This window comes from Taeniopygia guttata, chromosome 1 (genome assembly GCF_048771995.1).
Source record: "Taeniopygia guttata chromosome 1, bTaeGut7.mat, whole genome shotgun sequence".
NCBI classification, from domain to species: domain Eukaryota; kingdom Metazoa; phylum Chordata; class Aves; order Passeriformes; family Estrildidae; genus Taeniopygia; species Taeniopygia guttata.
Genome location: NC_133024.1, coordinates 74,275,691 through 74,301,492, shown reverse-complemented (window position 1 = coordinate 74,301,492; position 25,802 = coordinate 74,275,691). Strand labels below are relative to the sequence as shown.

The following is a 25,802-nucleotide window of genomic DNA, read 5'->3' as shown; positions in this document are numbered from 1 at the left end:
GTTTTGCTCAGGATTTTCTTTAAACCTTACAGCAACATATTTTCCCCATGTTAGTGCAACATTATTCTGCCTCCCTTTAAGTGCCATTAATGCAGTTTCATCCTTAATTCTTCAGGTATCAGGAAGGAACAGAGAGAAAATGGGCTGCCATTCTCTGTTATTTACCTTGCAGCCAGAGCAGCAGCTGTTTTAAAGAATATACCTAATATTTTCTTTAACTCAGGGTATAATTAAAAAAAACAAAACTTTAAAGCAAATGTAAAATTTAAAACTGTTTAAACAGTTTACAGTAATCTATATTTAAGCTATATCAGTGAACACCCAATCTAACAGATTTCTCTGTATATCCAGCTCCCAGATGCAGTCTCAGGAATCCTGCTGTCCTCCATTCCCACTGTATGTCCTTAATGAGCATCTGTTCCTACTTAAACATACTGGGTTTATAGACTATTTCTCTGTGTGCTCTCTTGGAGTTATATACACATTCACTTCTTCCCAATTCCCTCATTTATTTACCTCTTTGATTTGTTGGAGAGATTATTAAGACAGCCCTCCCATCCAAAGGAAGTTTGTCCTGCTGCTGCTGTGGAGATGGAAACACTGGAGCAGCAGAACACTGTCGCTTCCTGCACTTGTGTGACCCACTACAAGCCTTTTGACTTATGAATAATTCCTTCTTCAGCCTGTTAAAAATGTCAGAGCAGAAATTTCACTGGCTCTGTTTACATTTATAAAATCAGATGCATTTTTTGTGGAAGCTTGGAGATTATCAAATATACTTGATACTAATATGAAAACAAGACAAATGTGTTTATTTCACTACATGACCTCATAGATAAATATCAAACTCTTGAATTAACCCTGCTGAGATGGCCATTTTTTTGAAGTGAATGTCCCTTAAACCTATCTTTCGTAGTTGGTAACTTGTAAACTGGAAAGTTTAGTAGTGCCACCAGCTAGCTGGGCAAGATTCACCAGAATAACCCAAATACAGCGCTACTAATTTTAAAACTGCAGAATCCAGACTAGCATTTTGCAAGGTGCAAGCCTCCTATGTATTGGGAAGCACTCTGAAAACCCTGAAAAAGAAGAATACGTATATAAGGACTCATGTAGATTTTCAGTCATTTGTCTGCACCTCTTGTTTGTAATATAGAAACAGTATATCTTGTTTGGATACAGAAACAGTTGGTCAAAGATTTTTCATTTTCATGTGGAACAGCTAAATAAGGGAATACAAAAATACCCATGGCTATGACCTGCATCAGCTTTTTTTTTTGATAGGCTTACTATTAGATAATCATATTTGAGTTTCTTCCTAAAACACCAGATGAAGCCTGTGCAGTAGAGCTCCAGAAAAGTATTAACAGAAAACAGGGAAACTTAAGTAATCAACAACAATAATCTTATGCATCTTTACACAAAGTGACTGAACACTCACAAGAAATTATTCACATCAGGTATTAAATAGACCCTTAATAATAATCCTGATGATTATTCTTCAATGGACAGGTGATGGTATTTGAAGAATCTTTACTGCTTTGCTTATTTGGATGAAAACATTTTGTTTTGCATGAACATATGTTAAAGTATGACTATTAAGCAATTTCACTAAAAGAAACTTTTATGTTCTACTACAGTAACCATCTAAAGGTGAATATAATCTTAGAAAGTTTACAGAAGCACAAAACAAATATGGTATGTATAATGATGATGCAAATTAAGGCTATCCAGCAGAAACCGGCTACTTTAGCATAAAATTAAAACCCAACTGCGTTTTCTTTCAGCCTCTCCCTGCAGGACCAGCTATACCTCCTTTAAAGTGAACTTTCAGGATAATAAAGCAATGGCATGATGAATATTCTAAAAGGTCAGTACTAATTAACTACATTAATGTATTTTACATAGAAACAGCTGTTTGAGGACACATTGATTTTTTTTTTTTTTTTGTGTGCGCCAGCAAAAGTTCCTTCAGCAAGATTTCTGTGGTAAAACACTTGAAGAAAGGCAGAGTAGAGGGCTTTATAAACACTACAGCATGTTTGGTGTGCACGTGTCTGTTGTATGTATGTGCGTGTGCATATTTACTTATACACATAAATACGTTAAGTTTTCTCAGATCATTAGTTTAACAGTGTCAACATTTGCAAAGAAAACAAACCATATCCCCAAATGTACACCACCAGTATTGAAGGAAATCGACCAGTGGCCCAAGTGCTGTGAAGTCAGCTTCTGCACCGACTGAATTGTAACCTGCAAGCTTCATCTGAACACTTTGTATAGTTTTAGCTACAAACCAGCTGCTACTACAAGTGATCCATCACCTGGTCAATTTCTCTCTTAAAAAGATGGTGCTTTCCACCTTCAAATGATCTGTCCATGAATGACAAAGAAAATTAGTTTCTGGGCATGTGTGAGTGCATTGTGGGCTGTCTTTTACATAAGCAATTCAGTGCACTGCAATAAGGTGTTCTGAAGAGTAAAACACTTGCTGTTGAGATTTTAGAAGCTTTTACTACACATTAATTCCAGTTCATTCTTCTGGCACACATAAAATTTACAAAAAAACATCTGGTTAACCTTCATCCAAAAATCCTTCACTTTCTACAATCCAGCACTGTTTCCATGATGCATGCTAGAATCCAAGAGGCAGTTGCTGTGCCTTGCTTTTCTATCTTTATTTCTGACTTTTCTGTTCCTTATTTCTTCTTAAGTTGGATGGGTTAGTGTTTGCTAAGTCAATGTTTTGTGAAATGCTTTGTTTTGATTGAATGTTTGCTTTAAATTTTGCCAACTTCCTGATCTTCTAAAGTTTGCCAGTAAAGTTTGTTTTTTAACCGTCTGAGAACTTTGTTGTGTTTCTCCTGTGTGCTCACCTCAGGAAAAAGTAGTACCATAAGCCCTTTTTAAATAAACACTCAGAGCAAGAACCTGGGCTTTACAAGGGCCTTTAAAGATGCAAGCAGCTATGAACATTTTTCTTGATATGAATCTTAGACATCTCCATACATGAACCTTTCACAGCTCATTTCAAAACTCAGTACTCCTTGAAAAGGAATTAAGAAATAGTCTGAAAGAGCTTCAAAGACGCTAAGTCTGGGTCCTGCCTTCTTTATGAATTAATAACTTTTCTTTTGCTTCCTACCAGACACAAAAAGATTCTCTCACCAGTTTCACCCTGCAATTCTTTTGGCTTTCCAAGTCTGGTTAATAGCACCCAAAGTCTACCTGTACATTAAAACGTAATGAAGATATAGTTTGATTATTGAAAAAGCAAACATTTGTAATTTGCCTTACTCCTCCTATGGTAAGCTTTATACAGTGGCTTTGACTCTCGTCTGTACATACATCCTTGAAAAAAAAACTAGCAGTTCGAAAGCTGTCAGGCCCAAAAATGGCCACAAAAATAACCAAGGTTTTGGAGTATCTCTCATGTAAGTAAAGGCTGCAAGAGATGGGACTGTTGAAGAAAAGAAGGTTCAGGAGGATCTCATCAATGAATGGAAATACTTGAAGGGAACATGTAAAGAGGACAGAGCCAGGTTCTGCTCAGTGGTACTCAACGATGGGACAAGAAGCAATGGGCAAAACCTGAAACATAGGAGGCTCTCTCTGAACGTTAGCAATTACTTTGTCACTGTGAGGATGACAAAGCACTGGCACATGTTGCCCAGTGAGTTTGTGGAGTCTCTGTTCTCAGAGATCCTCAGAATCCAACATGAGCTATGTGCTTTAGCTGAACTAGGTTTAAGAAATGGAGTTGGGGTAGTTATCTCCAGAGGCACCTTTGAACCTCAAATATTCTGTGATTTCCTAAAGATCCTTCTAAGATTCATGTGAACTTTTGCCTTTTCTCTTTTCCTCCATTTCTGTTCTCATGTAAAAGGGTGGGAATTTTCCTTCTTCAGCAGAATAAGGCATGTTCTGGCTCAGGAAATGATTTTGATTGGTTATTCCAGTCTCAGCTGTAGGGAAGCCATTCCTGTGGTTTTATAGTATTTAATGTTTTCCTTAGAGCCACTGGCATCTGTAGTCACACGATTACATAATCCCTGAAGTTTTCTTTGACGAAAAGACTAATCAACTCAGTTGTATATAAAACTTGATGCTGTGCATTTTAATTCCCTAAAAAGGAAATATTTCTCTTAATGGTCAAACTTTTAAAAACTTGTTCTAGTTGACTGGCAGTCTGATTCTGGAGACAGAAACTAAATGTCCAGCTCCACCAACACTGGAACCCTGCAGCTGTTAACCCTTCCACTGAGACATTAAAAAACTTTTGTGCACACAAGGAACACCTAAGTTTCACCTGCAAGTTCATTTAGAGCAGTAGCCTTTAGCCTTTTAGCTTGAGTTTTGTTTCCTTAGCTAGAAAATCTTTCCCTTGCTTTGCTGTCCTAAGGACTACTACAGTTGTTATTCTAAAAATATGGTAGCTCAAGCATTAGAATTAACTTAGCCTCTTGTGTGTCTGGAGGCTTCTGTTATTTCCTTGCTATTTTCAAGAAACTAACAAGTTTAAGGGGCATTTTTGGAAAAGAAAAACATCAGGCAAACAGCCAATATTAACTCTTGCTATACCCCGAGCATATACACGAAAGAAGAATGGATTTTGCCTCTGCACCCCACTGTTTTGGAAGAGGAAGGTCCATCTAAAAAAAAAAACCAAAAAACCCAAAATGAAAGGAATTAACTATTATTTACATTAAAACAATAATTAATTTTCCTAAAATATTACTTTTTCTCTCCTAATTTTTTTTGTACTTCAGTTCACTTCTGGCAATACATGCAAACAAACCCAAAGTGTAGCATCACTATAGATTGTTCAGAGACTAAATGAGATTTTTCCTCAGACAATCACAATGGGGAGTTTCATATTTTTCAGACATCTAGTTGGCAAAATAACAATCAACTTATTTAGCTCATCTATAATATTTAGCGCTGTGTTTTAGGCTGACTAGTCAATAAAGCCTCCATTTCATAAAAGCTGAAGGAAACATTAAAATGATATAAAGAGGAGAGACATGACATAAAAAAAGCCTAAAAACCCTTCTTTTTTTCCCCTATGAGGGGAGTACATGCCACTGCATTCTTTAAACAGACAGAACATGAATCACTTTCCAGAAAGCCTCTCTTTATTGGATAAAAGTATAAATAATGCCAGTGCCAAATCTTAAAGCAAAAGGAAAGTAAGAGTCACATTCTTCTTCAGAAATAGTACCTTCTTCCTAATGAAAGCTATTGAATTTACCAGCTAAATGTCAAAGAACAGAGAAAAATGAAGGGAAAGAAGATTTACCATTAAAATCTCCAGACAAAAAGGACATTTTCATCATTCATTTGAACAAAGAGTCTTTACTGTTTTCTTAAATTCTGGCTTTTCTAGAGGAGAGTACTTTTATTTATATATTACTATAGTGGTCAATATAGTAGAAAGAGGAACAAAAATCAGCTGTTAAGTGTCATGAAAATAACTGTTCCATAGTTCTTTTCTGTTCTCAGTAGAGAATAAAAAAAGAAAGTAAGACAGAATAAATGGCAACCCACAATGTTGTTGAGTAAGTCAGTTCAAGAGATGGGTTGGAAGCTACTGAGTAAAAAACTTACGCTTGATTTCAGATTGTAAATAGCCTCAACTTGCTCATTTTTGTGCACCGATGGTGTTTGAATAATTTTCTCCTTGTCTTTTGCTGCCTTTTTTGACATCTCTTCATCTATGCACAACTGTAAGAGATTTACAGTGATTTCCCCACATACACACAAAAATAATAACTCTAAGAACCTTTTGATATCTGTAACTATCACAAGAACACTTATATGCACAGTATAAATGTGTAGATCTTAGATCTCTTTCTACCCATCCTTAACTCAAAAAAACCACTTAGGCCATTTATTTCTGTGGATAAGTGAAAACCAGTATAAAGCTTTAATGTGTGTGACATTATGACTGAGACTTGTAGAGTGGCAATACCACTTCCACTTCTGGATGTGAAGTTTAAGCCCTAAGAAAAAAGGTAAATGTGAATTTGATGTTGCTCTGATTGCTTCAAGTTTCGTAGACCACAACCAATCTTTGCCCAAAATCTCAGAACAGTAGCAGTGGGAACATTTCTGAAGCTGATGGGTAGATGTGAAAAGAGCACCTCAAGACTGTGTCATTAATCTATCCAATTCAGAAGTGTTAAATCCAACTACAATTCTGAACATAAAACCAAAAAATCTGAAAGTTTTGTGGTGTTCAACATCATTGCTGGGAGGAAAGGGTTAGAACTGGAACATTTGGTGAGGAAAACGGAGTAGTCTCACTCAAACTAACCTTGAAGCTGGGAATGCTAAAAATTGCTATAAATAAAAATGTCAGCATGGGAAAACTCCTTTTTTTTTTATGCTTAATGTGGTTTATCCTCTACCTGTTTTGAGAAGTAGAATTCTTGTAGAGATAACACATTCCCACAGACATGTGGAAGCCTTTTGTTATCTTGGGGCAGGAAGAGAGGCCTCCCTCTCCCCAGCGCCTGGTGCCGGGATGAACTAAGCCTAACAGAACTTGTGTCCCCATGTGTCCCTGCTGTCCAGTGTTGCAAGAAAGGTAATGAAATAAACCTACTCCCCGCATTTGAGCTCTGGCTTGGTGGTTGCCTTGGCTACATGCTTGTGCTGATTCACACACTCACACTCTTCCCTCATATTATGAAGCCAAAATTATAAAAATCTGAATGACACTGTCATTCTGCTGTTCCTCTCTTCAGGTATAATTCTACAGGATAGCAAGCCGAGGCTTTTTAATGAATCATGAAAGTGCAAAATAAATTCCAGAACCCCCGTTTTTTTCCTACAGATTTAAACTAATAATGTTTAAGGCTGAGTTGATTCTTACTCATATTTTGTCAAAAGACACTATCTCTAAAATTATCTGTTAATCTTTCCTGCTGGTTTTCATAATCTGTCCTAGTCAGCATTTTTGACATGTCTGATTTTCTAGGAATATTATTAGAAAACTATAAATTTGCTTGCATTCCTATTTTACCTGGGTTGCATTAAAATTTGCCCAACACAAGAAAGACATGGATTTCTTGGAATGAGTCCAGAGAAGGCCATAAAGATGATCAGAGGGCTGAAGTACCTGTCCTATGAAGACAGGCTGGGAGAGTTGGTGCTGACCATCTAGAAGAAGAAAAGACTTCCCAGCGACCTTTTAGTGGCCTTCCACTTCCTAAAGGGTCCCTACAGGAAAGCTGGAGAGGGTCTTTTTACAAGGACAAGGGAGAATGGCTTTAAGCTAAAAGAGAGTAGATTTAGATTACATATTAGACAGAAATTCTTTACTGTAAGGCTGGTGAGGCACTGAAGCAGGTTTCCCAGAGAAGCTGTGGATGCCGAATCTCTGGAAGTGGTCAACATCAGTTTAGATGGGGTCTTGAGCAACCTTGCATCTAGTAGAAGATGTCACTTCCCAAAGCAGGGAGTCTGGAACTGCAGGATCTTCAAGGTCCCTTCCAATCTATTCTGTGATTCTATGAAAAAAAACTTCCTTTCAGGTGTTGAATACAACAGCTGAACTTATAATGATTGGCCCGACTGTAAACACTGAAATCTTGAAAATGTGCTAAATACAAAAGCAAACTAAAACTTACTCTAAGAAAAAAAGAACTCCATACTTCAAGTCACCTAGAGTCATATGGTTAAAGAAATCTAAAGTTTGGATGATTTTTCTCTTTGATGCATTCTACAACTCTACCTTGAGTTTTGCTGCTAAAAATAAGTCACATGGTTTTTTAATACCTAGTGGTGCTCTATGAATTGCTTCAGAATCTGTAATTTTGTCCTTAAAGGAAGACTCAGTAACCTAATGTACATCCTAAGTACAGTGCAGTCACAGATAACTCTGCTGGCCAGGCTTTTATAATTTATCTTTAACAATTACATTTATTTTAGAAAACTAAAGGTACTCCGCTTAAGTGACAACTTTGAGAAGTGAAGGGAAAAAAGAAAAATATTGAATCTTTTAATAGCTATCAGAGTTATTATAACCTCCAATTTTGACTGAAGAAGCAGCAAATCTGTAAATTTTCGTTTGGTGTCTGTTAGGACACCCAGCAAACGAAAAAACAGAAAACACTGTACCAGCCTTAAGCATGCCGCAGGCATTTTGCCACTTGTTATCTCACCTTGAATTTTTATAAAGAATAACTATTTCTGAGTTATAGTGAATGAGATTTGCTGCTTATTATCACTGGGTCAATATTTATGTGCCCTCCAGACACAGCATGTTTACCTATTTCCTATATTTGCAAGTCATCACAGTTGAAATCAAGAATGAGGCTGCACTTGTCCAGCTGCAACACTCTACTCCTCTGGCAAAATTAGGATGTCTCAAGAGACAGTAATCATTTATGACACTGTTTACATCTTTCATTTCTAGGGGCTATCTAATCACGCCTTCCAAGTAGAGTCTCATGAGTGACAGGTTTGAGAACTTCCCCAGGTGAGTAGACAAATAAGCTCAGTAAGATGCTAGCAAGAGAATGTTGAAAATGCCTCTCAGAGCTAAAGCATGAAATCCAAATATCTTCTCATTTCATCTGGAACAATCAGGATAGTGTGAAAGGCCTGACACAGATCATGAACAATATTTTTACTGCTGAGATCCAGAGGACTGTAAAGTCTGTCTATATGCTTTCCTTTGGCAACAAAGCACCATTATGACTACATGTGATCTACTCTTGCTACTCTCCCAGGAGAGCTAAATGATGGCTGTCTACAGTCATCCAGAGCATTTTCTGAAGCTTCAAGAAATAATGTAAAAATATAGCATGTGGTGAACCTTTCAGACCTTGCGAGTTACATTTATTATCTCAGACATCTTAGATCTGTTCGTCAATGAAAAATATCAAGGGGAAAAATAAAACCAAATTTATGAAAACTCACATTTTTTGTCTACTACACTGCACACAGTTTTCCCATCTTTCACCCTTGTCCTGTCATTCTGAAAAATTTTATTTCACTATTAATAATACACAGAACCATTCTGTGACATTTTTTCCACACACTACATTCCTCTAATGGTAATATCTTAGCGCATTTAGTATAATATCTCCATAAAATAAAACATTTTAATCATTATGTAAAGCCTCTGCATATACAAACAGACATATTTAGAAGGATTTCTGGACCTGTTATTTATATTTTACTCACTGAAATAACCAGAAATAATTTTGTTTGTCAATAGAATGTCCTTCTTTCTTTTTTTTTTTTTTTTTTTTTTTTTAACCATGTCCATGAATACAACAATATAAACAAAGACAACAATCTGAATGATGATGGGTATCCCATTTTGGTGTGTACTGTCCAATTCTGAAGTGCTCAAAGAACTGTGCTGTTTAGCTGATTGACTGCTTCTCCGTAATTAAGGTGTATTCTAAAATGATCTTAAATGGACCATAAATTACTGACTTTCTCCAATATCTATTACAGTTACATTAATTATTATACAGCTCTGTGTTTTAGACTGTTTACATTTGCTATGAAGTTTTCTGTATGTAGATTCACAAATGGTTTATATTTGAAGACCTTGAACACAGACTTTTTCTGATTCTTTCCTCTTTTTTTTCCATCTGACTCTCTTTCATCAACTGACATGAAGAGGGAAAGTGGGAAGGGCATTTGGAGAAGATTAAAGGCATGAGAATATTTTGGTTTGAGAGGAAAACTCTAAAATGTTGCTATTTTTATATGCATATAAAAATTATAGCTCTTTTTAGCTGCTGTTCCTGAGACATGTTTTCAATTACTGTTGTGAAGGCAAACGTACATCATCGTAAAAAGTGAATGAACCAACACTGGTGTCCATGAGGCACCTGAATGTTCCAGTTATCCATGTTTGACTGACAGGGAAGGCTAAGTATGCATCCCTGGTTGACCTGTGCACAGCTTTTCTGTAGACATTACAGGAGGTTGACATTTGCATATGTAAACCCCTAATGAATTAGCAGAAGAAACCGGTGTACAGAAGGCTAATTGAGAAACAGCTCCTAGTACACAAAACCTTCCTCCTAGGAGAGTCAATGCTTTCTGTCAAATTTTAACTCAGAATGCATATGAATTTATACAAAGTTCCAGATGGCTGAAAACAGAATTGAAAGGAAGAGTAAGAATAAAAATATAACTGTATGGTTTGCAGTCCATGATATAGTTTACAATTACATTCAGTTCAGGCCATGATGACACAAGATAATGCACAGTGAATTATGAAGAGTCCATCTGTTTTTTAGTCAAGTTTTACAACCTGTGCTAAGCCTGTCATTGCTGAGGACAAGATTAATATGATCCCACAGCTTTAAAATTATTCATGATGTATTGTCTGCTTTAACATTAACCTAAAATCCTACTTCTAATGGAAAAGTTAACATTAGAAATACACTGGAATAGAAAATAAATTTTTAATCTAAAGAGAAAATAAATTTTTAATTTAAAGATAAGGCACACAGAGTTACCATCTAGCAAGACAGGATTTTTTTCAAGTAAACTTTGTTTATTACATCTGGACTGAAATAAAGTAAGTTAAGAAAAAAAAATCACAGATCATCTTGTAGATCTGAGACTGAGAATACCTGTTTATGTAACTTTTAAGGGAAGATAGCGAAATAAATATTCCCTGGTTGATTTGAAAGAAAAAAAATCAATTTGTTTAATACTATGCAGAGTCAACCCATATATTTTATTACCTTTCTGTAGCAACTCTAATGTGTCACTAGCCTAGAGAAACTAGACTAAATAAGTGTGCAGTAGACATCTTCTTATGCAAATGAGAGAAGAAAAAAAACTAAAGCAGCGGTAAACATTAATACATTTGATTAACACTTTGTCCTGAAGGCATCAGGGACAAATGCACGTGATGAAGTTCCAAAGCAGCCCTCTGCACTTAAGATTTCTTATAATATTTATGACATTTCTGTCTTGGGGCAATTTAATGATAGCGTATTCTCTGATGGTTTGCTTTATGTCCAAAAATAGTTGCTGCATCTTTAAGGTGGGTGTGGAGGGAGCTTTTGGGCTCTTCAGCAGCCATTTGTCCCTGGCAATTTTGAGGGTTTTTCCCTGGCATGTGTGTGTGAGGGTTCTGACAGTTCAATAGCTAGCATTTATTTACCTTTTTCCCATGCCATGTGGGTACTTTATTTGTCAATAAACAATTGGGTTTTTTTTCAATTTCATCCACTAGTATTCATTCCTTATTCATGAAAAGGGATTGTTGGAACCCTTTTTTAGAGGAAACACTCAACCCAGAGTGTTTTTCTCCTAAACTTGTCTCTAAATTGAGACAACTTCTTATAAGGAAGGAAAAAAAATTGTAGAAAATCTAGTAATTTGGACCCACACAGTAACTTGCGTAATTTAAATATCATTTCTCTCTCTCTTCCTTACTAATACTTGTTTGTACTTTTTCTGTATGACCTTAACTGGCCCATTTTTTGATACTCAGGAGAAATGAGTCACCATGTAAGTCAACATGAGTTCCCTGAACAGACAAGAAAAAGAGGCAGCAATTGGATATTCTGGATCAATTTTCAGCATTGTTTGGGATTCTTTGATATTTCCATTAACGAGTGGAAGAATCAAAATTCCTCCCAAATCATGATATTGAGGTTAAACAACCTGTCTCTCAGGTGCTGCGGTTTGTGGAAAAATGGAAGCAATATTACTGCTTATATATGAAATAGAAGCTCATCAGGATGAAATAATCTTAAACCTTAATGATGAAATAATCTTAAATCTTATAGCTATAAATGCTATAGGCCTAAAGTAGGCAACCTGAACAAACCTACAAGAAATCTCAGTCCTTTTCAAAGCAGTTGTGTCCATCCAATATTTCTGTAATTTAGCTGCCTGACAATTTTCTTAGTTTTCCCAAGCATGATGTAACTGTATTCCTTTTCCTTATCTGCTTAAGGTCTTCCATCATGCCTATCACAGTGAGAAAAACTGTGCTGTAAAAAAACAATACAAAAAATACAGAGCACCCCAAAACCAGTGAGATGTATCTGTGACCTAGGCAGAAAGCCGGACCACAGATTTGCTCCTGGAAAAGAGCAATGCAATGTGTGTCAAAATAATGCCAACCTCGGGTGCAATTCAGCCCCAGCATACAAACTCCAGTGCTGCATTATCTATCTAAATACAGGCATTTAGTCCTGCTTGAGAAGCCCTGAGCCAGCCACAGATACAACAGAGGTACAATGTGAGCACCAAGACTTTCTGGACTGGCAGCTGGAGAGCAGCTATGATGTTCCAGGAAATTTAAATACCATTACACTGCATATTTGAATGGCTGACCAACATATTCAGAGGAGACATCTTACACACATACATTGTATATGTGTGCAATTTTATATATATCTGTTTATGTATACATTTTAAACATACTACAATATGCAAAATTTTATAGAGATACCTAAGTATTTTATCTTTACTTTCCATTAGCCATTTCATCAAAGTTAAATAAGCTTGAATGATTGGTTTGAGTGGGATAAGGGAAAGCAAAAAAATTAGCAGTTGAAAATAAGTACCGTTCAGTGCTGCCATAAAAAGTTCAATGAATAAAATATTTGCTGCTCTGTTACAGCATGTATGGTAATTTCATTTGGCATATGAACCACCGAGGCATACAAAATATTGAAGGATGATTTTTCAAAGAACTTACTGCATTGGCAGTTCTGTAACAATATTACAAGGCAAGAGGTCTTCAGAAAGTAATATGCTGAGATAGCATTTTTGTACCAAGGCATTTTAATACAATTATTTTTGTGTATCTGCTGTGATGTCTTTAGAACCAGGCTGTATAGTTTAAAATACTTCTTAATGTCTCTTGATTTCATGCTTGCATTTCTTCTGATCAATCATTTGTAATCTCAAAACATGTCAGCTTCCACTTAATGGGTTTTACTTCTTGATTTAGGAAAGTATGTCTAAGTGTGTATATATACATATATATATATATATATATTGGGCATGAAATGTGTATATAATATACATTATATATCTGTGTATATTTATATGCACACATTTTTAAAGTAGGGAAAATTATGTATAAAAATTTAATTCTGATACCATATTGCTTCTTTTTCTTTCTGATGAACAACATGTACTTTGAGAAGGTAATCCACAAATCTGCTGTAACATGAAAGGAAACCCAGGCTTTTCAAGACATTTTCATTCTTTTCAAGGATTTGCTTGCTGTGTATCAAGTTATGCCATGCCTTTACAACTTAAAAAAGGAATCTGATAATCAGTATTACCGATTTAATAATTTCAAATATGTAGCACATTTCTTTACTGTGTATCTAAATTACAGCTGCTGACACAGTTTCAGTGACAATTTGTCTTGAATGTGGTCAAAACCTATTAAAAGTCTTTGCTTTATGCCAAGCTTTTCAATAAACTGCCAGGTTTAGACAATGCTGATATAGCTAATCCACTGGGATAGATACTATATTTTACTCTTGTCCTTCAAAATAAAATACAAGCCAGCTTATGTTAGCAGTAGAGATAAAGCTGTAGAGCATCTGGACTTGGGCATTGATGATTGGGCTACTGCAGAAAGGAATAGTGATCACAGTGAGTCCCAAAACCTTGCATGAGGTCACCTGCTGCATCATTTGTCTTACCTAGGTCACTGTAATGGGCAGAAGTGACAAAACATTTTATTACTTTTAAAAGATCTATGCTCAGAGAAAAATACACCAACTTTTCCAAAACCTCTACAAAATATGTGGAAGCTACAGAACAAATTTCATGAATAGTCAAGCCCTGATAATTAAAAAAAAAAGAAAGCTACACATCGTCTCATGTCTTTTGAACTCTTTTGGTTATACATAACAGTAATTATTTTGTGATCTAATCAGATATTCAAAGACATGATTTTCATTAAATAAGTAAACAATATTGAGTTTACAGAACAAACACACTTTTAACTGTTATCATGAGCACATTTAGCCTCTCTCTTTGAAAGTCAGTTACTTGTAGAGCTACATTTGTCACTAAGTCACTCTTTGAATTAGCGAAATTTTTGCCCTTCTCTTGTACATTTTAGGACTGAAAAGAAGTTAGAATAAAGCAAAATTTCCAGAATATGACTTTGAGACTATTTATGAAATATCTTGGTCTTAAAATTACCAAAAGTTCTTCAATCGAATGTACTGTGAGCACAGCAGTGTATTCTACAATTGCCCTGATTTAATGGCTTTCGAGAAATATTCTTCAAGATCATGTTTGTCTTTTTCAGCTTACAAGCATGAGCAGAGACTCTTTGATAAGCTCTTATCACAACTCCTTTTCCACTCCATTATGTCTGTGCCAGTGTTCTTTTTTTCCAAAAGCAATCCCTGTTATTCAAACAGATGACCCCTAATTTCATTATCTTGCAATTTATGTATTAAACAGACTCTGTAATTTTCTATAACTACAGCAAATTTGGTTTTAGTTGCTGAGGTGTGTTCATATGGTTTTGTTATGATTTCATTTTCAGATTAATGGTTTTGCCTTATGCAAACCTCTGATGCTTTCCTAATTAAAACCTTTTCAGGTAAAATATGCCTCATTAGGCTTCTAACAAACACATTAATCCATCAGGATTACCTGATAGTCCAATGTTCCTCGACAACAAACAATTTGTCTAGAGTATTTTTAAAGTATTAATATGGAACATTACAACCAAGGTTTACAAATTACATTTAAAAGTACAATATACAGTAATTTAATCAGTACAATATGAGCTAAAACAATTTTCAGGGTTTATGCTCATAGCTGTTTTGACCAAAAAAAAGGTTGTTTGCAGCTGGGCAGTCAACATACACTGACAAGATGATGCCAGCTGCGATGGCTGAATTGACAACAAGCAGGTTAAGAGCAACTGAATTAATTTTCTGAAAGAAGAGAAATGAGTACTAATACTTTGGTAAAACATGAAAATACTTTCCAGTTATTTACAACAATGGTCTATGTTTCTGCTTTTTGTGCAGTGTGCAGCCTAGAGAGACAGAAAAGTTTTGGGTGGTTTTGAGCCCAGGGAGCTCAAAGCATTTCTAATTCAAGAGACTTGCATCCTTCCTTTACTGAGGAACCAAATACTCACTGAATTAATACCAGAAATCAGCAAGCAAAAGGAAGCAGATCTGAGAGACCTGGTTCCATGTCCTGGAGACTCCTTAGTAATACCCAACTCCCTCTGAGGTCCCTGCAGGACCAGAGGCATTTGTGGGCTCTGGGGGTCCCAAAGAACAGCAGAGGAATCAGTACATGTAACAAGTCTGGCGGGCTGGCTGCTGGAGTTTGTTTGTAAACCTACCCAGCAAGCATGACTTAGAGATTCCAAGAGCAGAGAAACAGTCTACAGCTTTCCTTCTGAGGCAGGGAAAAAGCTGCCAACCAAATTATAACAAGCTCTTCACCGAGTGAAGCTTGCAAGGGAAGCAGCACTGAATATATGAATGTCATGCCACACATTACATATTCAGATATAATTTTTACTGTAGCTCTCTTTTTTCCTTTAAAATTTACCTATCATTTACAGATATTTGAAAAATTCATGGTTTACTGCCATTCACAGTTTGAGCTTGTGAGGCAATCCATGCTTCCTTGTCACTGGAAATCTACTTTGGTTATTACTGACCCCTCTCCTGGCATCAACTGGTACCGTCTGCTCTGAAAACACATCACAGCATCTAGCAACTGCTTGGAATAGTCAGGGATGTGCACAGAACAGTTGCAATCTCATTTATTCCAGGAAAAAATAAAGCAGAGATGGTCACAATATGCAAGCAGTAGGCTACTTTTTTCTTCCTATTAAAATATATATTGCTCTCACAGTCTGAATAATAACTTATCAATTTCATTGTACCTTCAGATTTGTTAATAATACATTTAAAACAGAATAATGGAGATAAATATCTTTAATTTTCTACTTCATTTTGCCTTCAGAATATCCAGGCAACCTGCAGCTTTCTTCTTTTTGCTACTAATTCTTGACACATCGTAATCTGAATATAAATCTTGAGCAAGGAAACCATTTAACCCTTTAGAAAGATCACAGAAACTTAAAAAGAAGAAATTTTAAAACTGCACAAATTGACAATCTTTGAGCAGTGAAATTGCACCCAGAATCACCAGCTTAACCCTCTGATTCAGCCTAGCAATTGCATTTTCAGATTAGAAAAAACCTTTCTTTTGAAGTCACTGTCTAACCCAAGATTGCACATAAACTTCTGACAGCAATATGAACTTGCATTGGCTAATTCATTCCCTGTATTCCACAACTGAAATTTGTCCATCTGGTAGTTGTCTTTTGCATATTTTGGGGACCTGTTTCTTCCATCTGTGTTTTTACAGCACCAAATAAAATTGGATCATGATGCTCAGTTCATGCTATTAAACACTCTGAAAATACAGATACAAATCTAGTATACTAAATAGTCTTAGAAAATGATGTCAGGTTTCCCAATGGGTTTTAAAACAGGAAAAAAAGGGAGTTTGGGAGTTCTGTGAGTAATCATTTCCACAAAACAACACTTTTGAACAAGCATCTGAACAAACACTTTCTGAACAGGGAAAGAAACCTTCCTACCTACCTTGAAGTAGTAAATGTATTTTCACCTAAAATATCCAATCTGCCAGGATTTAAGGGAGATGAGAACTCCAAAACAAAGGTAGGAGGAAAAAGATGATACCTACACTTTGAGGCAGTGACACTGTGAGATTTTCTGCATCCCAGCGGACACATTCCTCTTTCTGAGCCCTCTTAAAACAGAGTTTGAACATCATGGTTTGGGGAGACACCAAGAGAGGATTTAAAGTGATATGAGAACAAATGGACACGACACATATACTAACTTATATGCATTTTTCAGGCAGGCACTTTTCAAACTCATCAACATTACAGTGCTGGAAAGAAGATGCAGAACCAGGGTCTGAGTATGAAATGTTTTATTGGGCCTTACTAAAGCTTGTAATTTATGATACCAGCCTCTAGGATATGAAATGTTTACCTTTCTTCCTCTGATGTCAGAGAAAACCTATCTGGATGGATTTTAAATTGTATTACTCAAAATAAAGTAAAATGGAAACATGAAAACAACCTTAGATAAATTGCTTAAATGACCAGTTAAACTTGACAGCATAGTAAATACGCAGCCAGATTTGGGTCTCTGACCCACTGCCTGAGAGCATCTTTCTTTTTCTCTATTTTCTAAATTACAAATGTACATTTTTGACTTTGACAGAAAAAAAAAATTAAAAATCTCATAGACTGGCACCATTGTTTCCAAAGAACCTTCCTGGCTTGTACTTATATGATAATACGTATTTGTATTCTCAGAGACCTGATTTCCTCCTCTTTTTTTTTAATGATTTCTTGCAAATACATATGTATAATTATATAAAAATGACATGACAATCTCTTGTTCTTTATACATCCATGTTTTCCTTTTAAATATACCAATATGCAACTAGTTCAAAAGCACGTTCATTTATTATTTTGGTAAATCTTCACTGTACCTAAATTAACTTATCTGGACATCTGCATTAATTGAGGCAAGCTACAGCTACATTCTCGTAATATTAAAAGCAAAATAGCAGCTCATCTTATGAGGCAGCAAATCAAAGTTAGTTCCAGCCCTTCTCAGTTCACATTTTTTACAGCAGGTAGCTACACTCCCTAACAGTCCACTCCATGTTTACTGTTGTGCTCTGGAAACTACACATATACTTTAATTTACTGTCTCCTGGATCCATGGCTAATTGCATCTATCCATCTTCTTGTCTGTTGCAATCGTCTTCTACTTTCTAGTGAACCAACTTTCTCAGGAATCTTCATTGTATGAAATATGTTTTTTGAATTCTATGTTGAAAATTTATTTTTCTCATTTTTGTCCACTTTTGACACATACATCACTTTCCACATACGTCATGCCTTCTTTAACTCTCAAGAGTTAAGTATTCTACCTATTTATGATTAAGTACTCTAATACTTAAGAGACTTAGAAGGCTTATGATTATTTTGTTGGTCCTGCAGTGGCAACTATAAAAACATATCTAAATGCCTAACTATTGAGGAAAACTTTGAACCTTTCTGAAGTTAGCTGCACATGTCCTCTATAAAAAAATCCAAAACAATTATGTCCTGAATAAGACATTTGATTTTCATGTGTTCTGTACGTATATATTATTCCCATACTTTATGACAAATAATTATTCAGAATATTTCAAAATTCATTAATATGAGGTACTTTGCCTTATTCTTTTCTTATCTTTTGGAATGTATTGGAAAAAAAATACTTTCAAAGGTCTGTGACTGCAGGCTGGCCTTCGCTGTAAACTTATTCCACTTTTATATTTTAATCAATACTCAATATTACATGAAACTTTAAGTATTATTTAAATCTGCAACTGCTACCACGATGAATGTATTTAAAGGTTTGTTAACAAATAGTTTGAGTTAAGGATGTCCTATATTTTCCACATTATAACTGAGGTACTTGATTTAAAGCAGAAAACATATATAGAGAGAAGACATACAGAGACCCAACATTCCGTCCGAAGAAGAAGTTTGCTAGTTGCACTGTGTTTTGTAAAATTCATGTCCCTTTACCTTTACTATTTTTAAAACACATTTTATATCTTCTGGAATGCAGATTTTCACTTTTGTTGCCCAAGGGCATACTAGAGTTGTTACTGACCAATTGCTGCTTTCCCAGTGCCTGCTCCTCATTTAAGTCCCCACAGGGACATCTTTGACTAATTTAAACACCCCTCGGTTCCCAGGGAAAACTGAGAAATACAGTTTCAAAATTCTGTAGCCTTTTCAATAAAACCCTTAGATCTGCCCTTCCTAAATAATTACTGTGGTATCTTCCTCTGGATCATTTTGATAAGGGGTTCCCTCTTAAATTCAGAAAAAAAACAAACACAGGTAACAAAGGTCACTTCCACCTGGAGAACCAAAAGACACAGGAGGAAACCTTGAAACAGTTGAGCATAGCAACATAAGCCACTCTATTTAGCCGTATCAGATGTTTCCAACAATGTCCAAATCAAACTATATGGCTCAGGTAAGCACACAGAGAGACACTTGTAACACTCAGTCACTGTGTTCTGCAGCACACAGGTTTCCCAATTCTGGGATGACACCTCTGCATTTAGAAACTCTTGACGGAACAAATTTCATCAGCTTTTTAATGAAATAAAAAGTTTTTAAGGTAATCCACAAAGAGCATGTTCTTTCTTGGTTCATATTGATGTTCTCTTTGATTTTTTTTTTTAATCTTTAACTTCCACTGAGACCCCCTTTTGTCAGTGAAAAAGGGATGGGATCCCCCTTTTTCCAGTCCTGGAGGACAGATGATTGGGATTGTAGATCCTTTGCTCTATCCACTGCACTTTGATGAACAGACCTTGAGCCACTGCCCTTCTCAGGGCACATCTCAAGACAGGCAATGCAGCACTGACCATTCCACTCAGAAAACAGCACTTTGCTGAGCTGCAATGAGGCCTTCACTTTATTACAGGGACTTCAAGAAGCATCCATGAGGCAGTCATTACACCTAAATACACAGGTCCCAGGGCACAGATGCCACTTCTGCAGAAGCAACACAGTCCTACTGGTCAAACTCAGTGGGCACACAAAGGCCCCCTGTATCCCTTGGCTAGAGAACAAAGATCTCTTCCTGTTGTGGACTTCTGTGCAAATTGAGAGATGGCCATGAGGGAACTCAGAGAAAATACAACCAGCCTGATAAGGGTTCTCCCTTTTACCAATCATGTTGAACTGCTGTGCTGCCTTGTATCATTTTACAGCTATTTCTTGGACAAGGAACATAAATTAATTCCAGTTTTGATGTACAATAACTAAAAAAATATATTGGCTCTTTTGCTTTCAGTATTTCCATTTACATTACACCTTCTGGAATTGCATCATGTAGATGCAAACTTTTACATTAAAAGATTAAATTCCTTTCCTTTATTTTTCAAAACAATGACCTCTCTATAATTGTTAACACCTTCTAATACAATCTGCAAACACACACAAAGATGGTCTTGTGAGATTCATCAGCTGGGGAGCAGACCCCAATACTTTTTGAAAAGGTCATGCTACTTCCTCTGGCAAAAGTACAGCTGATTATTACTTCATTGCACCAGGCACATAGCTTACATGATGCAAACTATTCCCAGTGCATTTACATGGCTTCATGTTAAAATCATACTGAGACCTAATTGTCTCCACCTATCTGAAAAGAAAACAGACCCTACTCTCAGGTCTTGTAAAAATTACCATGTGAACTATGACATTTTTTAGTTTTGTTTTTGCCTTATAATTTGTGCCAGGGTCATTAGAGTGAAGCACAAATGTCTTTTGCTTTAGTATACAAAAATCTTTTTGTCAGTGATCATTTGTACTTTTTAGACAAGCCAGTCCATAATCTGTATTCCCTTTGAAGAATTTATCTTCAATGCCTACTCACATTCCCTTCTCATTCAGCACTTTCTCGACTTTCATGGTTTATAAACCACAGAGATCAAGTGCCTCCAAAGGAGACACTGTTTTTTCACCATGCAGGGTGCTCCAGCTATGCTTTGGATTGTGATGACATTGCAGGTAGCACTTCTAAACCTCTGCTTCATGACACCTATGCTTCAAAAAAAAAAAAAAACAAACTATTTCTACATTATTTCAGTGAATTAATTACTATGCAATGCTTTGAGAACTCTTGCTTTTAATGCTTTGTATTAAAAGATATCAGCACTCTCTGACACTTTAAAAGAATGCTATGAATAACCAAACTATGCAACAACAGGATCTTTCCTGCCACTTTTTCAGTAAGCAAATATGCAGGTTTTCCATCCATATGTACCTAACAATACAACATGATTGATGAGACAGCTCTGTGGATTTTTAAGAGCCAATAAGATCTCCTATGCCATTGATAATTTTTTAATCAGTCTGAAATAATTTATTTTTCTTTGGACTGATATCTTTCTGTTATGGACCAGTTTCATCTGTGCTATTAAAAAATATTCAAAACATATTTTCAAGAGAACTGTGAAAAAGACTTACTATTTGTTCAATGTCAGGGGTTCACTTAAATAACATGACAAAATATCTTCTCATTATAAATTGTGACACAAATATGCAGACCACCAAATTCACTTAAAAAGACAGAAAGACTTTTTTAATCTTCATAAAGTGTAAGTGAATCATATGACTGCATTTAAGCCATTTTTAATCTTTGAAATATCTGCCATCATGAAAGCATTTATTACCCTTTTGAGGTCAGTCAGTTGAGGAGGTGGGAATACAAAAAAACAGTTCTACTTCCAAAGAATAAAAAGTTAAATTTTCAATATTGAGATCTCATGATCCAATCAAATTGAAATTTACAAGCAACAAAAGATACTCAGAAATTCTATTAAATTCGTAGTATCAGAAGAAAAAAAAAATCTAAGCATGCTCTAACCGTAATGTAATAGCAGGACTGATGAAAACTGTTCTATTAGCCCGAGTGTGAAAATCAATCATTGTCATAGTGTAAAAAATAAGCTGAATGAACTTCATTTAGTATTCACTTTAATTACAGTTCTACACCAGGTCTTCGGGCTATGAGCTCTCTAATATGTAACTACCTCTTTCACCAATGAAGCTTGCTTTATGAATAGCACAATAGGTAGATCTCCAATAAATGACAGAGGCATAGGCATTTTTTCATTGGCTTTTTACTTCTGTTAAATGACATGAACTAGCTATCAGAACAATTGTGGATATATTTGTGTATGAAGGTTGTTTCATCCCTAACCACACCACAGTTTTTATTGCATATAACAAATTATCATTGTGAAAAAAAGACTTTTATTTTCTTGCTCATTTCTTCATTAATAATTTTTTTTAGGCTATTATTTAGGCTATTATTTAGGCTATTTATTTCTGGCCCTACTCTTGATTTCAAATGGTGATCACCTGTGAAACACCTACAGAATATAACCTATACATTATTTTTAAAGAGGCTTTCAGTTGACTACTCAGAGAAGCCGTTAAAATTGGCAGATGGTAAAAAAAGCAGTATTTGAGCAGAGTGTTTTGGTGTTCCCACAATCAATTATGTGGTCAGGAACCTATTGATCTCCCTGAATTGCCCACACCTGAATTAACAAACTTCTGCCACTTCACTCTTCAATGGGAGTGCTCTATGCCTATCATATAGTTAAGACTCCAATGGATAGAGTCCCTATATGCACTACAGCCAGGTGCACCTCTGTGGTACCTCTGGAAGAACACCTTGGAAGAATGTGTTTATCTGTCCTTATCTTCTTCAGCACAGCAAGCTTTACCTCCTTCTCTATGTCCACTGGTGTGCTGTGGAACTGGCAAAACTGTACTGTCAGACACTGTCAGCCTGAATTCTCTTCAATATTGCACCAATGTAATAAATTTTGGGTTATCCCTTATTGTCTACCACCGAATTTCCCCCCAAATTTGACAGTGAGACTTCTGCTATACTTTAAACTCATGCAGAAATTAGCAAGTGGGCTTCAGACACAAGTGTGAAAACTGTGTGACTGCATAAACCTCCTTTCAGAGTTCTCTAAAATCAGGTTTTCATATTAAACCCACCAAGATTTTACTACAATGAAGCAACAAATGCATCATCAAGTTAAATTTTTGAAGGTGGCTGAAACTTCTAACAGACACAAAAATACTGTTGCTAATAATATCTCAAGAATATTTTGAAAGACTCCTTGCCTAGATATTGTTTTGAATTTTTTTTTTGTTATTTATAGTGAAACAAAAGAACATATGAGCTAACTGAGGTATAATTGCATCAGAGAGTTTTCTGAACAGCTAAATAGTGTAGGGTGGATGCTACTTAAAGATACGGCTCTTAAAAAGCTTTAAGAACAAAGGTAAATTAGCCTTTGAGTGGCTTAAAAGAAAAATAAATGTAAGCCATAAACAGCATTTTTCCCATTAGTTCATTTTCCTCAGCCTTCACACATTACCAAAGTCCGGCATATAACAGCAGAGGACATGATTTTGGTTTTTTTTGTCTCTCTTATGGCAGCCAGAAGAAAGACCTCTACAAAGAATATTTATACACAGAAATAAGGTTTGCTAACTCTTCTCACAGCTGAACATAATTTACAAGTTTCTATAACTCTGCATCTGTATTTTATACATGTTGTACTCTTGGACCCACTTTGCGTTCATGCCTTTGCCAACATTGTGTGCTGAGAGATCTCAGAGTCAAGCATAATATCTGTATTACCAGTATGATAAACGATAGTTTTTATTTGCAAGCATCAAGCATCATTGGTAAATAAGATGAACAATGAGTATAGAAATTAGTACAGAGAGAATGCTCAGCAGAGCAATGTGGGCAGTCAGTTACTTTTACATACATAATTTCTGATTAGCACCTTAAAGACCAAATGTCTGGTCACAGATTTTTTTTTTTTTTTTTTATGTGCACGCCTTTGCCTGAAGATGCTGACAAAGCAGGTTTTAAAAAGAAAAAACATGAGATTTTTTTTCCCCTGCTTCTGAGAGTTTGGAAAAAAAGCACAACACAAAATTTGTCCCAGGCAGAAATTGCCTTCAGGAGGTAGATCTAATGTCTCATTAGAGATTTCCTTGATTTCTTTTGTGTTTTCAGATTTTTAATACTTGGTTATTTTAAGAGGTCTTTGGTGGAATTAATGTAATTGCAATTAAATCTTCATTAGATGCATTGAGATCTTCTAATTGAACATTCTGGGTAAGAGCTCAATGTATTAAGCATTGTAATTCTAAAACTAGGAAGAAACAAGCACTGCCTAATTTTCATGATGACAGCTTTTTCTTCAGTTACATTAGTAAAATCCTTTTCCACATTCTTAATTTCAAATCAACATCTGGTGTAACTGATCTCCCTAAAAAGTTTTGTGTAAAGATTTTTAATGAAGTAAACTAGATAGTTTATTATTTAGTGACTAAAAATACTTTGATATGGAACTTCAAGATGTCTTTACAAAATGAGTAGTTTTAAATTTTTTTTATGTCTTGGGGATAACTGCGCACCAGTTTTGACCCATATTCATGAATTCTCTCACTGAGCTCAAACTGCCTATTTAAAAAAAAAATTAAATTAAGCATCCCAAAAAGTTTGTCTTAGTTACAGATATTATCTACCTGTGATTAAATAGTTTTCTATTTCCATATGTTTTTACGGTATAACAAAACCCAGAAGCCCACCAGAACAGATTAATTTTTTTTTTTCAAATGAATAAAAGATATATTTTTATCACTAGTTATGAGAATGCTTACTTGTTAGAATAAAATTTAAAAAAAAGCTCAAAATTGTCTGATAAATGACAAGGTGTCAATAATAATTGTCATCGTTTGTTAAAATGGGCAGTAGTAAAGCCATGTGATCCTGGATGGAGAGCTCTGGCACCATTATGAAAATAAAAATTCGTATAACATTTCCTTTAAAAATTCTCAGTAAAAAGGACTATTAATCTCCAAAATACTTGAAAGCTGAGTCTATTTAAATAAATTACTATTTTAATCTTTTCTCTTGAGTTATGAGAAAGATTTCAGCAAGGTCTATAACCTCAAATATGGCAACTAGTAGTTTAGCAGGTTTTTTTATGTTCCCCTTGATATTCCCCTATACAAATAATTAACTACTAAACATCGATTTCCATAGCACCATTTTCAAATTTGTTTCTTTAAAAGTGATGACAACTACTTATTTCGTAACTCATCATTCCCTAGTGATGAGAAAGAATTTCTGAAGACAGTAGGCATGGCATTAAAATGACCCAGCTTATCTTCTTGGCCTCCTGAGATCTCTCCATGGCAGTACCTGCACAGCCCCTCTGCGCTCATCTTGGAAGAATTGCTGACATCAGAAATGACCAGGACTGTGAAACACCTCTACTCTGTAAATACTTAAGTATGCACTATTTGTTTCTGCTGACATTTTACTGCGTTCTTGCACAATGTATTACCCTGTGTTTCAATTTTTTACAGGTGCAGCATTCTTGCTGCTTTTATTGGCTCAATTATTTGAAGTGATATGAGGTAATTTTTTTTTTTTTTTCAGAAATAAGTTTACACTTTAGCCACAAGTCAATTACAGACATTAGAAAATTCAGGTGTGTGTTTTTGAAAATATCAGTCCACTCTTGACCAAGTTATTGCTCAGCTAAAAAGAAATTAACAGAATGATGCCATTCATCAAGCAGTGATTAATTAACTAAGCATATCTGACTGCTCATATTGGCTGTATTTTCACGATAGGAGCACAGTTCAATTTAGTTTATTGTCGTTTCCTTCCAGGAAGTTTCTCAGCTGTATTACAGCAATCCTCCTCCAGGCACTTAAAAGAAATAGAGTTAGCCAGCTGTTTATCTGAGATAACTTTCTGCAGCAGTGAGAAGAAACCATTACTGCTGACCAGTGGCAGGTCTTTCCTGCGTTTCCTGCAGTGCCTGGGTTGCCAACAGGGACTGGAAGGACTGTAACGTATAATTCTGGTCTCAGTGGAAAAGCACAAACCATTCATTTCAGTATCCCAGCAGAGGGGACAAGAGTGATGTAGAATCCATGCATAATCTCAGAGTTACTAATTTCACTTATGCATAAACATGAGGATTAAAATAAGACAAGCAGGCTTGAAGGACAGTGTCCTCTAGGAATTTAAACTCTGTGTTAATACTCAAATCTCAGGAACATCTCTACCCTGGATACTCTGTAATCAGAAACCAGTGCAAAAGCA

General features: G+C 35.6%; 1 protein-coding gene and 1 long non-coding RNA gene across 4 annotated transcripts in view; both read right to left on the bottom strand.

Moving 5' to 3' along the window:
• LOC140684458 (uncharacterized) overlaps positions 1-21,924 on the bottom strand; it is a 65,318-nt gene extending 43,394 nt beyond the window's left edge. The window contains exon 1 of the long non-coding RNA XR_012056741.1: positions 517-21,924. This is a non-coding gene — a long non-coding RNA (uncharacterized lncRNA). The remainder of the gene's footprint in view (positions 1-516) is intronic.
• Positions 1-25,802, bottom strand: part of GPC6 (glypican 6) — a 718,331-nt gene that overhangs the window by 568,389 nt on the left and 124,140 nt on the right. The gene's annotated exons all lie outside the window — the stretch shown is intronic.